We start from the raw sequence: 17,415 nt of genomic DNA, 5'->3' as shown, positions 1-17,415 counted from the left end.
TTTAGAGCAGAAATCATCACCCTACGATTGACTATAAAAAGGAGGATGTTACTAAAGCCTTGGTCAGAGAAATGCTACACTTAAAAATAGTTGCCAAATTGGTCCCTGAGTTGTATTTGCCTCTTGATGTGCTTCTGGACCCATCCAGGAACACCAGGCAGTCTGCAGCATATGGCCATCTTTCCAATCAAGGATTTAGTGTCCTGAACCTAATCCAGGCTCTGGCTGGTTGCTTAAAGCCACTGGCACAAGGCGTGGAAGAGGGCAAAATACAGAATAGATGTGACAGTGAAGGGCAGCTCTTTGAAAAGAGCCTCGGTTTGCCTGCAGTCAGACAGAACTGTGGGAATGAATAGAGAAGTCAGAGGAAAACAGAATATAACTGTGCTCTCCCCAATGTGTGGTGCCTCCATCTCTTGGGAAAGTGCTGTGCAAGGTCCTTGTCCCCAGACCACACATGGTTATTGCAGAGAACTGCAAAGAGGCAGAGATGTTCCCAGGCAGGACATGGCTTGCAGAGAAGGAGAAATTAAACAGGGCAGGATCCATCAGCTTGAGACAGACTAAGTGCAAGGTGCATGAAAAGGAGCTGGAGAACGCACATACCGAATAGTTATTCACTCCTTCATCACTTTTTGTAACACAAGAGGCAGGTTTCATTGTCAAACTGCTGGTTCAGAACAAATACGAGGAATTAATTTTTTATACAAAATGTGATTGAACTGCAGATCTCGGTATCGGAGGGCGCCGTAAGAACCAAAGGTGTAAATGGTGTCAGGCAAATTCATGAGAGGCTGGTCAGGTAAAAGTGACTCTTAGCAAAATGTCCCGGCTGCAGTTTCCAGCTGAGGGGTCACTGAGGTTCTGACTGCTAGCAGCAGCTCAGAGTGTTAGCAGGGGCAGGATCACTTACCTGATGCCTTCTGCATTTAGTCTGGACGGTCTGTCTACCTTTTGCCAGAGCAAGATGCACTTTGATCTGATGCCATGCTGCTGTTATGCTATTCCACGGCACAGCCTGTGCTTGTATTCATCTTCATTTAAAAAAAAAAAAAAAAAAAAAAAGTTTGTAAAAGCTTTGCTTTCTTTGCTGCTGTTTCAGTATCTTAATATTGTTTTAAAGTTGCCTTAGCAGCTTCTTTGAGTAACTCCAGGAGCCTGACGTGATGCTGTGGTGTGCTGCCAGGACTTGAGCAGAGCTTCAAATTCCTGCACAATAAATTCAACAGTAAGAAGTGCTGCCTCATCTAGAATCACAAATAAAAGCCAAACTCTTTCCTAGCAAAATCTAGGAAATGAAAATTAAACATATATATATGACTCATTCAAAAAGGTCTGTTTTTCTGAGGTTGAGCCACTTCTCAGTTTTCCTCAGTTTATGATGTCTGAGAAAGGCAAAACGAAATGTTTCAACTTTGTCCATATTAGCTATTTTGGAGTGCTTTAATGGTAATTTTTTGCCTATTTTTTTTTTTTTTAATGTTTCACACTTCTGGCAATTGCAAGAAACAGACCTTTATCATTAGATCGAGTTACTTGCACTAGCTTTACTTGTGCACACCAACACCATCTGTGTTGTTGCTGTCAGTTTGCACTGTTACTACATTTATCTGCTGCAAAATATTCCCAGGTAGACTTGTCATGGAAATGCCTTTGGGACTTAATTTTCTTGGGGATGGATAAGAGATGTTTGTGTGAAGAGGCTGTAAATGGAAAGAGCATGCCTTGCTGCTGTGCCTTTATTTCATGCTCCCTGAAACATCCAGGTAGATGCTAATGTGGCAGTGTTAATTTGTGTCTCCAAGTTATGGTACTAACTTCATTGTGGTATTAGGCTGTGATCAGCAGAGATTAAGATGAAGACTCCTAATGCTGTTTAGCATATGGCACTCCAGCTACCTTTCATGTTCTATTATGAGGATAGAGACAAGGTAGCAGCCCCACTGCAGCAGCGGTGGTGAAAATTAGCAAGGCACCATCCCCTGCCATGCTGCTATTGCTGTAGCAAGGTGGCCAATGCCATGAATGTTGCTCAGCAGGCTCTGGGTGAGAAGAGGCAGCTCATCAGCTGCAGAATTCTGGTCAGTGTTAATTGCAGGGCAGCGCTATGACTCTACTTTTCCTAAAGAAACGCGGAGTTGTGAGTGCTGTGATGTGCAGGACTCGTGCACCGACCGCACGGCAGCAGCCAGAGGATGGCACTGTTGTTGCAAGGAAACTTCAAAAAAAAAAAAACAACCAACCCAAAACTCAACACTTCCGAAATGTTTGGATGGAAGTTTTCCATTGAAAACAGCGGTTGTGTCGAAATGGAAACATTTCATGGCACATATCGCTTCGCAGTGAATTTCTAATGGAGGAGAATGTAAATGACTCAGTTTGACTTTATAATTTCAGTTTAGCTTTTTTTTTTTTTTTTTTTTTCCTCTCTCTGTTTTATTGATTCAGCTTACTCGTTCCTGCAAATACACAATTTTAATATAATTATTTATTCTGTGGTGTTTATTTATTTGATTCCAGTGACTTGAACTCTCAAAATGAAGCAGTCTTCCTTTGTGGAAAGGAAGCATTGCTTCCCCCCCGTTTGTACAACTAAATGCTGTCACAGGGTAAAATAAATAAATAAATCTTTGTTCTCAATGTTGGAGAAAAATAAGGCTTTAGGGTCAGAATCTCAAACAATCTGGATGTTTTGAGTTTTGCCCTCGTCCAAATGGGGCTTCTTGCAGAATGTGCTTGGAGGGGCTGTTTGATGCTACCCAGTAACATGTGTTCTAGGAGGGATGTTGGACAGGTGGTACCATAAGCCAGGATCATGATAAGCTGTTAGGGGCAGGAATTGGTGCCAACGTGGGCTGGAATCTTAGGTAGCTGCTGCTTTTTAAAAATAGCTGGCTGATGAGGTCTGACTGGGAAGAGTTTGCCATCTGCATGAGTTCATATGGTAGCTGCATGATGGGTGTTTAAAGGATGACTGAATACAGTGCAGAATGAAAGAACTCAGTGAACTGGAGAGGGAACACCTTTCCTTCTTCTTGTCTTCCAAAACAAACAAACAAAAAAAAACCATTTATTCATCTGTGGCTTGTCTTGTTATGGCAAATATGCAAAATGCAGTTTTGTTCTACATAGACAGGGTAAGTTATTTATAGTGAATTTTAATACAGTCTTGTTGGAGGTAAGCCCAAATGCTTCATTCTGCCATATGAAAAACTTACTGCAATTATTGCAGACTTCTCAGATTCTGCCCACTTCATGTCAAGTTAGCATTGCTACATCTTCACTTTGCAGCACAGTAGGATTTAGAGCAACATGCACGGGCCCTATGAAAATAAAGTGACAGGGATGTTGGCTAAAAGATCCAGAACTGATATCCATAAATATACGTTTTTCTAATTGGAAGTGAATAATGGCCTTGTAAGCTACTGTGAGCTGCCCATGTCTCTCTGGGATGTATGGACAGCTGCTGTACAAAGAAGTGTTTAAGCACATGCAAGTATCTCAGTGAAATGAAGATTCCTAGTTAGGTCAAAACAAAACAAAAAAGTTGTGTTTTTTTCTTTGGAGCAGTTGCTGTGGTGTCTGTCAACAGTGAATTACCACCTCTGTCAGTTCTTAAAAGGCACAGCAGAGTCCCCTCTCCTCCCCAGATGAGGAAGAGAAATTCGTGCTGTAATATTAATAACTGTAGGGCCCTTTAGCCTTTAATAATTAACACATTGCTAACTGTAGCTGAATGTTCCTTCTTCTGATTGCAATTAAAGACCAATTTGGACTCAGCTCAGCTGAGGGAAGTAGCAAAGCAGTAGTGTTATAATAGAGACCTACATCTGAGTGAAATTGTTCTCCTTTGGCCCACGCAGTAAACTAATGAAAATTCTGTCTCTCTGACAGATGTGAAGTCGAAGTATCAGGTGTTGCAGAAGAATAAAGTACTTTCGTACTCCAGTTATTCCAACCTAGGGGACTACTTGAACATCAGAGCCAATTCCTGGAGTCTGCTGACAAATACACTCACCTATGTAATGAAAAATGTTCCTTTCGGTAGATGACAGCTGTTCATAAACTTGCTACTTTTCCCCAGGATACTGCTTTGTAGGAGGCTCTGTTCCTTGTGGGATGGCTGTATGTCTTCATTGGTAGGAGTTGAGTAAGGAGTCCTGGTCAAAATACACTGGTCTTACATTGGCTGGGCCCGATATTTTCAGCCTGAAATAGAGTTGCTAGTGGAGCTCTAACAAGAGGTTTAGCATGTAGCAAACCTACTGTGATCTTTGCAACCTGATTTACAAGTCTTGGATAAATGTTGTTTGTGTTTACTGCAGCATCATGATGTTTTGGCAGGATTCCTGCTATCCCAGACACTCCTGCTAGCAGAAAGGCTGATTTAACCATAACAGCTCAAATGTTTCTCAGCCTGTAGCCTTATTTCAGAAGGTCTGCTATTATGCAACCAGGGCTGGGAGGAAGGCAACTAGCAGATTCTAAGTGGTGGTAACCTATCTGCTAGAACTGAGCAAATGGAGGCTGCCATGTATCCTGGGTTCTGCAATCTCATCCCTTCATGTGTGTGCAGCTGTGTATTGAGAAAATGGAGAGAGCTGATCCAGCTGAAAACCAGGCTAACAAAACCAACTCAGTTTTTGTTGGTGTGGCTTTCCAGTCGTGTTTGTGTTAGCCTAAGCTATTGTGCTGTCATACCCAGGAGTAATCAAAAGAGCTGGGAGAAAAGGCTTGGAATTGTACTGGAATATATTACATACTGGGATGTTTTTAGTAATTCTATCAGTTATATTGTCAGGCTTTTGTAATGCTTGATGAAATGTTAATTCTCACTGTTTGTGGCCTAGCCATGAGTGTGATCATTTTCAGCTACCTGCTGACAATTAATACGAGTCTCAAGAGATCTTCTGATTTTTCAAATTATTTTCTCGCTGCTTTAAATTTGAGAAGTTGTGAAGTGGAAACAGAGTAGGGCTCAGAGTGAGAAGTCCTTTAGCTCCGTGGTAAATGTGGGTAGTAGTTTTCAGCAAAAATCAGATATGGCTTGAAACTGAACAAAACTGATATTTTTTTATTAGTAAACTAGTTCTAACAAAAAAAAAATCTGATGCATCTGTGCTTACCCCCTTACTGACTTTCTGTCTCCAGGATGGGGCATTCACCACATCTTTGGGCACCCTGTGCAGTGCCTCAGCGCCCTCAGTGCAAAAACTTCTTCCTTGTATCCAATCTGAATCTCTCCTCTTTAGTTTGAAGCCATTTCCCCTTGTCCCATCACAACAGACTCTGCTGAAGAGTCTGCCCTCTTCTTTCTTACAGCTCCTTTAGATACTCTGTAAGTGTTTGTTATGGAAGCATAGATGCTGGAGTAGATGAAACCAAGAAGGGTTAAATTTTGAGTATAATCAGATATTTCAAAGATGAGATTTCAGAATTTTTGGCATATGTGCAGAGTTTAAAAAAAAAAAAGTTTTTCAGATGTTTTTAATTAAAAGAGTTCTAACAAATTCTAGTTGGAATAGTGAGCACTCGCATTTTTATCTAACAGCAAAAAAGAGACAGGATTGCTTCGCACATTTTGGATGCTTTGGTAGAGGTCACTTTCTGGTTTCTCCAAGCCTGCTCACCCATCTGTGATCCTCTCAAATACCATTAATCGAAAATGTTACACCAACAGTGAAGAGAAAAAATCATTTTTAATAAAAAAGTATGTTGTTTGGCAAAGCAATAAGAGCAGAAGAAATTTGACTACAGAAGAGAATCCAGTGAGGAACATGACTAAGGCTAAGTACCAGTGGTTTCATCTGTACCCTGATAGCATTTCATAGACTTATGCTGGAAAGGCAGTCAGATGGATGATGATTACATGAGAAAGACATTGGAGCGGGTTGTGAAGTCACGGGTTGGCCTTTCTCCACTTCTGAGACAAAGATGACAACGTTCAGGGAAGAGGCTGTGTGTTCATTTGAGCCCTGGTAGCACCTAGCAGGGCCCTGCTACTACTTATCACCAGCTAAGGGGGTCTTGGACGTTTGCCTTGGTTTGGATGTTGTTCTGCTGTGCAAGAAGCATTTTTGGAAAAAAAAAATCTCTGCAGGTTCCAAGTAGGATAAAGATCTGGGTTAAACTTTCCTGAAATGATGGAAAAGTTCCCCTGCTTTGGTGCCTTATGTGTGGATTACCCCATTTTATGGTCATGCAGACCCTAAGAAGACAGTGGGTTAGCAGATAATGTGAATCAGAGGGTAAAAAGTTGCTTTATAGGAAACATTTGAAGTTAGAGTGCTGGATTTACCTCACTACTAAAGTGAGGGCAGAGCTTTGACATAAACTCCACAGTTAATGAGAGGATGGGAACGGGATGTTTTGTCTGAATTTTTGTATCCTTTCAAAGTCCTCAAAAGGATGCACGTGTCATCACCATAGAAAGTCAGGATGCTCATCAGGAGAAATGGCCAACGTAAGGGTATTTTTTAAAGGTAATCCATTTCCAATGAAACTGCTTATGGGGAGAAGATCACATTTTTAGTGTTAATCTTTTCTCCCTGCTGACTATTGCTCCCAACTTATCAATGTTTTATGAAAGAAAGAGAAACCTTCTGCAGCTGCAGAAGCAATTTGGAGGGATTAAAAATTTATCCTGTTTTGAGCAGAGCGTTCAGCAGGTGCTAGAATACACTTAATCACAGGTGGGCAACCTGCACAGCTTCCCCTTCCCAGGGCTAAAAGATGGAATCAAGGTCTGGGCAGTTCTTTGGGGCTGGGGTCTTCTGTCAGGACCCGCATTCAGTTCCAACCATACCCATCCCCAGGCTTTGCCTAGAACAGCAGCAAACTGAAGTCCAGGGAAAGACTTCTTTTCTCCTAGTTGGTTTCATTTGGTGAAGCAGCATTCAAGCACTCCTGGATGCGCTCTGTTACTGCAGCAGGATTTCACTGACCTTTGAATTTGGATCAGCATTTAAAGAGCACAGACTTTATTAAGAAGAAGTGTCTCCATTGGCAATAATTGCTGAAATTAAATTAGCTTTTTTTTTTTTTTTCCTTAAGCTGGTATATGTTCCATATTTCCTTAATACTAGTGGAATGGAATGGTGGTCAGAACATTTATCAGCTGGATTCCATTTGATGGCAGATGGTCACTTCTTCTACTGCTGTTGTAGAAGACTGTGTGGGGATCTGATAAATGTTTTTACATATCTAAAGGGAGGTGGGAGGCAAATGGATGAGGCCAGGCTGCTCTTGGTGGTGCATAGTGATAGGACAGGGAGCAATGGCCTAAAACTTAAACGTACAACATTCCATGCAGACATGCAGAAGAACTTCTTTACAGGTGATGGAGCACTGGAATAGGCTGCCCAGAGAGGTTGCGGAGTCTTCTTCTATGGAGATATTCAAGACCCATTTAGACACCAACTTGTGCAACCTGTTGTAGGGAACCTGCTTTAGCAGGGAGTTGGACTCACTGGTTTCTTGAGGTCCCTTCCAGCCCTTGCCTTTTTGTGATTCTGTGAAAACAACACCTTAATTTCTAAAAGACTCTTAAGCATATGTACTCTTTCCATCTCTAAAGGAAACCTAATTAAAGCATCTCCTTTCAAGTTTCTTTTCAGTGAGATTTCATGCTGGTTATGACGTTAAATGGAACACTTGGCTTCAACAAACCAGCATCTCTGGGATGTGAAAACATCACCTGGGAGGTGAGGAGACTCCTTCCCTTTGTTAGTAGGTCTGTTTGCTGCTATCGTGGTTGGTTTACTAATCCATATGAATGAGCAAATATTCACCATTGCTAAGGGCAGAATGCTTCTAAGTTTTTTCTCAAGAGAGCAAGTGGTGGCTGACAGTGACTTGGTACGCTCTGTACCGTTTGTTTACACATCCACATGTAGTTTCCACCCACCAGAACTAATTGCTTTTATCAACACCAGTAATTAGAAATGCCAAAGAAGCATCAAATTTCCTAACTTAGCACAGTATAAAACTGTGCATGGCAGTGTGCTGTGACAGGTCGGACTGGGGAAGACAAAGATTTGAGGAAAGACTGTAGTCAGAAGGCTTGTTGGTACATAGAGAACTGATAAGTGGAGCTTCCTGCTGCAGCTGTGGGGAAATAGCATGGATCTCTCTCTGGCTTCTCTTGGTCATTTTCTTTAGAACGCTGTGAAAACACAGTGGGATTTGCAGGGCCAGGCTGCTTTTGGGGAGCATTTTGTTGAGAAAGTTTTCTCAAATAATGGCACAACAGATACAAGTCTGATGGCACTGTCTGTTGCAAGTAGAGCAATTGGATTGCTGGGACAGACAGGTAAAAGGAGAGAGCTCCAGCACAGAAGAAGCTCTTTGAATCTAAAAAAGCCTTTGAATCTAGATCTCCCACAGCATTTTTATCATCGGGGTATTCAGGTGTTGTCAAAGAGGTGTGTCTGTCAGCCTGTTCCATCCTAAAATAGGGTCCTGTCACATTATAAAGCGTATTGGAAAGCTGGAATGCACATCCTGCTTTGGGGCTGAAGGTTCAAGCTTCCTACCTCAGTGCCAGACAGGTTTCTGCATCATTCGTGATAGGTAATAGTGGAAATCAATTTCTGACTAAGCTCTAAATAATTGCTGCCAGAATGCCATCGTGGTGCTGATGAGTATTTACCCAACAGAAGAAAAACAGCATGTTGATTCTTGAACCAGAGAAAGCCGTAATTGTCATTTAAAATCTGGCATGTTGTTTAAAATACTAAATTCATTATCTTTCAGAATCTTTAAATGTATAATTATAAACTATCACTCTGAATACATTTGCAGGGGTAAAGAAATAGGCGTTGTTTCTTTCTGACAAGAGATGAGCCTGTTGACTTGCTCCATTTTTAAGATCTTCCCTAACCTAGATATCCAAGGCCCAAGCAGAAAGTGACACTTTCTACCTGCACAGAAAGTAAAGCCTGCTCTGTTTCAGAGCTATTTATTCCCATTAGTTACTCCCAAAATTATAATTTTGAGATTGCAATGCTTCAATTGTGTATGTTTCTCACAAAATAACCAATGTTCCTGCCCCTCCTCTTTGACCGTAACAAGTTGTGTTTCTTTTTTTCTTAAAGTGTCGGGATAAAAAGCCAACAGAACATTAAAATTTCTCAGCTCCAGGGATGCCAAACTGCTATCAAGGGCTGTGACAGCGTGTACGTTTTCAGAAGTATTGAAAGGAGGGGGGAAAAATTCAAGCTTTGACATTAACGAGATGATAACAGCCATTGGCTCTTGTTCAGTAACTGCCACCCCTGAATTTCAGCACTGAGACAATCCGGCTTTCACTAACTTGGATGGGAAGGGATCTGACTTAGATTGTGCTCTGCTCTGACCTGGCTGTTATTATGTGCAGTTATTTGCCGGAAGAATTTAGACAAAAATAATAATCCCAGAGTGTGGTTTTAAACAGAGAATCTGTAGTAGGCAGGTAAATCACTGACAGATCCAGATCCTGGAATTCGCTCTGCCCTTGGGTGCTTTCTGTATGTAAGGAGAGCTCTTGAAAATCCAGAGCTTTGAAAGCTTGAGAGCCTGAAGGATCTATCTGGCGTAATGAAATGAGGATCTCAATGTGAAGTATTCTGCCAGTAGGATGGGAGAAAAAAACAGATGTTGCACCTACTCAACAAAGAGTGCTGTGGCTTCCTTTTGCCGTGCTTTAAATAGTGAGAGAAACATGCAAGGCATTATTAAAAACTGGAGAGTGATAGAATCAGTTTCACATCATTTCTTCTAGTTGCAAGTAGAGAGCAAGAAGCACTGGCCTGTCTAAGCCCAGTGGTTTGGTGCATCTGCTCAATCACTCCTTGTTCCCATTCTGCTCGTCTGCCTTTGCTTTATTGCAAGGACAAGTTATTACTTAGATAACACTCCTGCTTCCTGGAGTAATAGTGTTTTGGATTTTAGTTGGCTATCACCCTAAAGATCAACAAAGCTTGTTTTTCGTAATTGCAAGCTGTGGTGTATTTGGACAGCTGAGGCATCTTTTATATCTTGGATGTCTGGAATATTATTTGTCAGTAACACCAGGAATTTACAGACTGGGCATCAAGATTAGACAGGGAGCTCTACGAATGAGAAACATGACAAGAATGTGGCCAGGTACTGTTAGCATGTGTCTACAGATATCCCCATATGTGCTGGGCTGGAGACTGCATTTCAGCATCACTGCTACTGATTACAGATTTTGTGATAGGGGTGCTTTTGGGCCTCACACTTAAATTTGAGATGATTTAGCTACGTGCCAGGGAGCATCATGTGTGTTGTTTGTGTGTTCATCATACAACCTGTGCCATTTTGGCAAATAGAGAGAGGAGAAAAATAACATTAGGCTTCGCTTTAAAAAAAAAAAACTCTTCCAAACTTCTAGTACATATGATGTTTTTCATAGAAAGGGAATTGAGCTGAAATAGTACTACAGTGAAATGCTTGATCACTAAGGAGAGGAGATGTAATGATTTTGGACAGCAGCTGTCAGGGTTAAGAAAGTTATTTGTTCCATTGGTTTATAGCACAGACTAGTAGTATTTTATTGTCAAACAGAATTAGTTTTATATCAAGAAGAGTGATTACTTGGGTTCACTGTGTTTGAGATTAAACTTGATGATTTCATGTCCATTATTGATCTAGGCTTTGCATTCAGAGAAGTAGCGGTTTATATTTTACTTAAGGGGATTTGATCACAGTAGATGTAATCTTCAATGGTTTCTGCAAATAAATTAGTAAAGTTGCAGTGCCTCTTACAGTATCTGAAGGAGAAAAGTGAAAGGGAATAAAAAACACGTCACCTCAACAAGTCTAGTGCAAAAAGGCCTAGAAAAATGGCAGAACTACTTCTTACCTTTTCCTGTCTACAAGGGACATTCTAGTACATGAGTACGGCATGCACACAAACAGGAACCTCACAGAACACACCCTGTCAATGGCACATTGACACCTCCAGCCTGGATGGGCGTTTGACAAAGGGATACCAGAGCTTGCTGCGCATCATCTCCTCTAATTTATCCTGAGATTACACCAGAAGAGAGAGGGACAGCCAAGGTGCTTTCTAGCATTAGAACAGGGTCAGTGAAGCACCAAATGTGGGCTGCCTCTGTAGGAGGGAAATGTGTAAATGTATATAGTATGTCCCTAAAAATAATCCCTTTCAGAATATCTTAAGTCGTTGGAACATGCCATGAGACACAGCCAAGCAGTGCAGCCTGTGATGGCTCTGCCTTTGGGAAATCTGTAGCTCAGAGAGGACAGGTGGTTGTGGCACCCAGAGCTCTGCTCTGCTGGGCAGTAGCGCATGGCTACAGGGGACGCAGAGAGAATTTCATGGAAGGCACTGGAAGCTGGCTGTGTCAACTTGAGAGCTGCACAGCATTCCCCAGAGGATAGGTGGTATGGGATGTTGTACCTTCACTGTGAGCTGTGAGAGCAGAAACCAGTCCTGCTGGTGTTATTTACAGCTGACCTATTCGGGCCATCATGATCCCTACCTCCAAAATGCTACGCTTTGTTTGTGCTCCCCGCATTCCCTACGGTGTCTTTGATTCTTTAGGGAATCAGTGGTGTGCACATCTGCCCCTCCTGTCATACCTCCGTGTCAAGTGTGTGATGCCATTCTCCATGCACGGTCCCTTGCTGCATGGCAGAGCGTGTTTCTCTGCGACTGAAAAGTTCAACATCTGTTTAATTGCTTACCTAAAGTAATGGTCTCATTCTGTTCATTTTGCTCAGGGTGCAGCTACAACAGAACAGAGCAGTCCTTGTGTGCCACCTATCCCCAGTCCAACCTTCCTCAGCTCCATGCCAGAGGAACAGATACGTAGCTTGCTCTGAAAGTAGTGCCTCTTACTTATTTCCATAGGCATGCATGTCACACTCATAAAAATCTACACTCCATCTGGAACGTGGCATCTTTCACATCGCTGTCACTGCTGCTGCAACACAACACCCACGGCTCACAGTGCTCACATCCACTGTTTGGTCTCCATAACCATTCAGTAGGTGTCAGTGGGTGCCATTTCTTAAGCGTGGAGGAATTTGGTGCCACATCTTTGCTTTATACACACGTCCATTTAACATGCCATTTTGTCAGACTGCCTCTGGTGAGTCCAGAAGTGAAAACAATATTCCAGGTGTGGTCTTAGCAGTGCCGAGTAGCTTTTCCTGGCTTTGGAAGGATGTACATAGTCCAAAGGAAAGAGAAAAGAGAAGGAGAAAGCAGGTGCGTGGTTTTGAAACTAATTGGATGGGTTCGATGTGATGGGAGTTAAAAAGATGTTGCCTGAGGCATTACAATTATTATTTTTTACTAATTTGGGGATTTGTTTTTCATTTTAGTTTCTCTGCTCAGTGAACTGGTTCATATTTAATAGCTCACTAAGTTATGACTGCAATTGAAATGACAGAGCATGTGTTTTCTAATTTAGATATAAGGAGAAGTGCCCCCTTCTGCAAGAAAGAGGAAAAAAGCTCTCATTGTTCAATGAGGACATGGTTGGACCAGGTCCTTCTCAGCAAAGGTGGCAAAGTCAGTGGCAGGTTATCTGTCCTTGTGGCTCCCATGAGCTTCTCTTGGTGCATGCACTGCTTAAGCATAAAAAACTGCAAATGTGACCGAGTGGCGCTGCCAGACTGTGAGGTTAAAGCCATAAATCACTGATGGCACTTGGAGAATGCTGCCCACTGGAACTGGGGAGCACAAGCTCTGTTAGCTTTCAGGAGGATCTAAGCTTATTCCTGCCTAAAAGGTTTGTTAAAGGCGTTTGAATTCTGTAAGGGTGTCAGAATGGATGTAGATACCACAGACTACTTCAGAATCTCTGCAGCTTTCTAAAGAGGGCTCAACCTGGGCCAGAGTCAGCTGTCAGCACTGCTGAGCAATGCTCTGGTATCTGCTGTTTCCTTCCCACCTGTGTGCTCTTCTTTCCCCTTGAACAGTCAGAACACCCATTGCTGCCTTCTTCCTCTCTGGCCTGCACCAGTATAGGAAGGCAGCTACAGCATTTTTACTTGATGGGATGTGTTGGGTGGGGGGGGAGATTGGTTGTTTGTGCTTTGGTTTAACTTTAGTGTTGTGGTGGTGTTTGTTGTTGTTTTTTTTACATTTTGAATATGTCTGTACTTAAAAAAAAAAAAGGCAGAAAATAAAAGTAGAAGACAGCCCCACGCAGCTGTATGTTTCCCAGCATGGCCCCAGTTACCAGCTTCTGGCAAGTTGAGGGAACAAGCTGCCTTACAAACTCTATTATATTGACAAATGCATGCTTCCATTATTCAGACTGCTGGAACACACAGTGCTTACTAGCATTTCCTTCGAAAATACCATACATCCTCATGAGTTACAATGACCAAGAGCCTAACAAAGTAAGCCATTGTAAAGAAACATAGCCCAGTCAAATAACAGCTGAACATACAGCAAAATCCTTGCTTTGATCCTTGTTTGCCTTCGGAAATACTATGTCAAGTGTCTTTATTTAAATGAAGCTTAGTTTAAAGTAGAAGCAGTTGTTTCAGGAATGCCATAGTGGCTCCTGGGTGTGTAATTTCTTTTCCTATTAAGAAAATGGTCGACTGATTTATTCTTTGTTACTCAAGTGCAAAATCCTTACCAGCACATTGAGCTTTTGAATTTACTGTAAACATTTTCTTCCTGCTTCCCTGCTGTCCCTGTCTGGATTCTGATGCACCATATATCTTCACCTGTGTGCAGGAAAGTCACCCTAAGGAAGCACATCTCTGTTCCACTTTGGACAGGGTCCAGAAGGTGGTGCAGTTGCATGGCTTACGTGGCAGTCATCAGCATCTTCCTCTTCGAGAAGTCATTGGGAATGCTGAAATGACTCCTTACATCCCCACTGTGATCAGGTATCCTGCCAACTTTCCTTTCTCAATGTATTTTCTGCTTGTGTTGCAAACAGAAAGAAAGACAGTAAGAATAAGATGAACTCTTTCCAAAGTAGGGAATGCCCTTAGAAACTTTGGCTTTCGCTAAACCTTATCTAAAGGAATGCAGCTTTTGTAGGGCAGCAAATTAAATCCCTTTAGTTATTTGCTCAGCTTCTTCTGGCACAAACCCTAAAAGCTTGAAATCCTTTTCTAATCTATATTTTGGTGATGCGTGCTTTGGTCCTTTTACAGCAAAGTTAGATTGCAAAGTTAAAATGAGGCATTAGAGATGGCTGAAAGCCAGAAAAGGAGTTCTGCACTGAGCTGGAACTAATATGAATCAGTGTAGGCACCATACACCATATTTACAAATACACCAGACAGAGGAGCTACTTTTATTTCCAGTAACCACGTAACCTTGTACCTAAATAGGTGTATATACTTCCATGTTTTTATATTATGGAGCATTTGTTGTATTAAACCCCAGCCAGTGCTTGTGGTATTGGCCAGGCATTCTGCATGTTGGCCTAACAGAGTTGTTACTGCAGACATCCATGCTGTAGGTTTTCTCAACGTTTGCTGAACCATCTTATTGTGGTTGTGGACTTTAATAGGATGTCAACATAGGTGGCCTTTACTGTGAGCTGGTGTAGCAGATCTCAAGGTAGATATTTCTTCAAAGAAGGCTGAATTGCTCTGAGCCCTGCATGAGCAGCCTTGTCAAAATGTCCCTTTGCTAACTTGCTGGGTAACCAACATAGTGGCCATTGCCTTTATGCCACAGGGTGCTAAAGGAAAATCAGTAGAGGGCTCCTCTGGCAAAAACCAAGAAACAAGCTGAGAGCTGAGTGAGCTCTCTGATTTCCCCCACTCCTGCTGAGCCCTCTTACTGTTCAGAGGTTGCAGGTGCTCCTGCTTCCTACTTGTGCAGTCCTCTTCCATTTCTCTGTGTGCAGATACCTGTAACATGTGAGGACAGGAGCAGTGCCAATGTCTTCTTACTCTTAAATTGAAAACAACTACTGAAAATAGCCTTTTGTGCTTGCTGCAGAGTGAGTGAGTGGGGATCCTAGCTGACATCAGTGGAAAGCTCCTCATTAACATCATCTGTCTTTGGTTAAAGTTCTTTAATTCTGTGTATTTTTTTAATATCCTGCTCTATCCCAGCCTCTTTGGTCCTTGCTTAACTCCTCCAGAAAAAAGCTTCCTGTAACCTGTCTTCACAAATTAGGCCTTAGGAAGTGACCTAGCATTTTAGATTTAGAAAAAGATTTCACAATGTTTTCATTTATACGTGTCAGTTCTGTGCAATCAGCAGGATATCAGTGATGCTGCCATATGTGTGCACTTACAGTACATACATATTTAGCATAATGCAACTAGAATGTTTACCTGGGATTAAAATGGACACCTATATGCAGTTTATATATACCAAGGGCAAATGTTTGGACAAAGTCTTAATTACTGCTAGACAAAGATATCCCTGCTGTGGTTTATTTCCTTGCACTAGCCAGGTGGCTGTGTATGGATTCTCATCCTGTCTGGTTTTTGGCTCTGAACGCTCAGCTTATTCAAAATTGAATTAAACTGTGAAAATAAAGCACTCTCAATCTATCTATTGGAAATAAAGTGAAGTACTTGTCGAAATTAATTGTACCTCAAGCGAAAGATTGATTTATAGCCTGCAGTGTAAGTGGCACCTATTTATATATGTAAAACGCTTCAGAGTGTTTAAAAAAAGTTGCTAATTTACAACAAACAGTAATGCCTCCTTGAGATTTAGTGAAGAAGGTAAGCTTTCACTCTGGGGTTATTCTTTTTAAAGAAGATGCAACCACCTCATGTATCTGCATGCCAGACAGGGTCAGGCTTGGGCCGACCCAACTTTTGCAGGCCTTGGTCTGGCCACCAGCATTGCACAAAATACTGGGAATTCCTGACTGGGTCTGAAATCATAGCGATTCCACGGCGCCGAGTTTATATTTTATTTACAGCATCCCATAATGCCTGCCAGCAGGGTATGTGGACCCAGGAAATAATGAATGGATAAGATTTCTGTGTAAATACACTATGAAATGGCATCATTATTTGTAACGTGTGTAAATTAGAGAGGCAGACTTAGTTGGAAATGAATGCTTTTGAGCAGTCGTATATTTCAGTAGGACCAAACTTTGTTCATGCTATGTTTTTTAGTGAATGTTTTTTGAAGTCTACTTATTTTTTAAAAACCTTCCTAGAGATCATATTGAGGCACCAGAGTGTATTCTGCTCTCCTCACCACAGCTTTAAATTGTAGGATTAAAAATATCCACTGTTTATTTCCACTTAATCTTGAGCTCATTACTTGGGTTTTATATCATCAGATCCCATTGATTTTTTTTAATAAGAATAACCCGAGATTATCAGAAGGAATGATATAAGCCCTTATCCATATTAGTTTATAAATCCTTAATCCAATAGGTGTGCTTTTGGAAGTAAGTAACAGCATTACACATTTGAGGAGTCTCAGAGCTCGCTCACCTCGGTGCAGTTTCATGACTAAGCTGGCTCTATCAAGAATACAGCTCGGCTTTATTCCCTCATCACCTGACTTCTGCAAGTTCTGCCCAAACGCATCACTGGAACAGAAACAAACAGAAATGTACTGCTACACTAAAAGGAATGTCATGGCAGGGTGTAGACTTAAAAGACCAGTTAATTTTGCAGCTTGCTCCACTTTAGCAAAACAATCTCTCTATTCTTTATGGATACTACACAGTGCCATGTGTCATCAGTTGTGCAAACTCTGAGCACGACCACTTGTTCTGTTTGCTACAAGCTAGAGGTGTTACTGACTGCAAACAGCAGCATCCAGTGCTAGGTGCTATGAGGCTGCATCCCACCTCTCAGACCTGCTGGGTAATTGTCCATCTCTGCTTCTTCCTGTCATAGCCCATCTCCTAACAAGGCCAGGGGGAGTTTCAGCTGAGACAGCCTTCAGGATCTGACCTATTTCATCTGTGACACACAGCATCGTGAACTCTTGCCTGCCAAATTCCAAGAGCTTGATTTTTGGAAGAAAAAAAGTGTATTTCTTGGCCTCTTCTATTTTCTTAAATGAATGCAGGTAATTATTTTCAGTTATATGGCATATACACGTGGGTAGTTAAAATTTTCTCCTGTGATTGTTTAAAAGAGGTGACTGACTCTTGTCTATATAGGCTCGTGGTCTGATAGCTTCAGTGGCACTGTGGTGTGTGTAGTTGTACTGGAAATCTCTTCACTAAGATGCTACCAGGGAGAAAGGTCATAGTGTGGGTCAGTTACAGACCAAATATCACTGGTTTAAAAAAAGTGTCATTTACAATACATGCTTCTTATTTTACAGTTGAGAATACTAAGTGGTGACAGTGGAATCTGTGCCCAACACACATTAAAATTGTTTCTCTGAGGTACTTTCTAAATCAGCACTCAATCTATTCATTCAATTGGCTTTGTATAACAACAGATTTCTATAAGCTAGAAATGACAACA

The 17,415-nt window shown here is 41.7% G+C and overlaps 1 long non-coding RNA gene across 5 annotated transcripts in view; it reads left to right on the top strand.

Annotated features, from left to right (window-relative positions):
- Positions 1–17,415, top strand: part of LOC116228660 (uncharacterized) — a 314,039-nt gene that overhangs the window by 254,898 nt on the left and 41,726 nt on the right. For 4 of the 5 annotated variants that reach the window (XR_016472118.1, XR_016472116.1, XR_016472124.1 and 1 more), the window contains one exon: positions 16,834–17,008. The exons of the other annotated variant lie outside the window; for it this stretch is intronic. This is a non-coding gene — a long non-coding RNA (uncharacterized LOC116228660). The remainder of the gene's footprint in view (positions 1–16,833; positions 17,009–17,415) is intronic. 5 annotated transcript variants of the gene reach the window in all.

This window comes from Phasianus colchicus, chromosome 18 (assembly GCF_987193195.1).
Source record: "Phasianus colchicus chromosome 18, bPhaCol1.hap1.1, whole genome shotgun sequence".
NCBI lineage: Eukaryota > Metazoa > Chordata > Aves > Galliformes > Phasianidae > Phasianus > Phasianus colchicus.
This window is presented reverse-complemented; position numbering and strand designations above follow the sequence as displayed.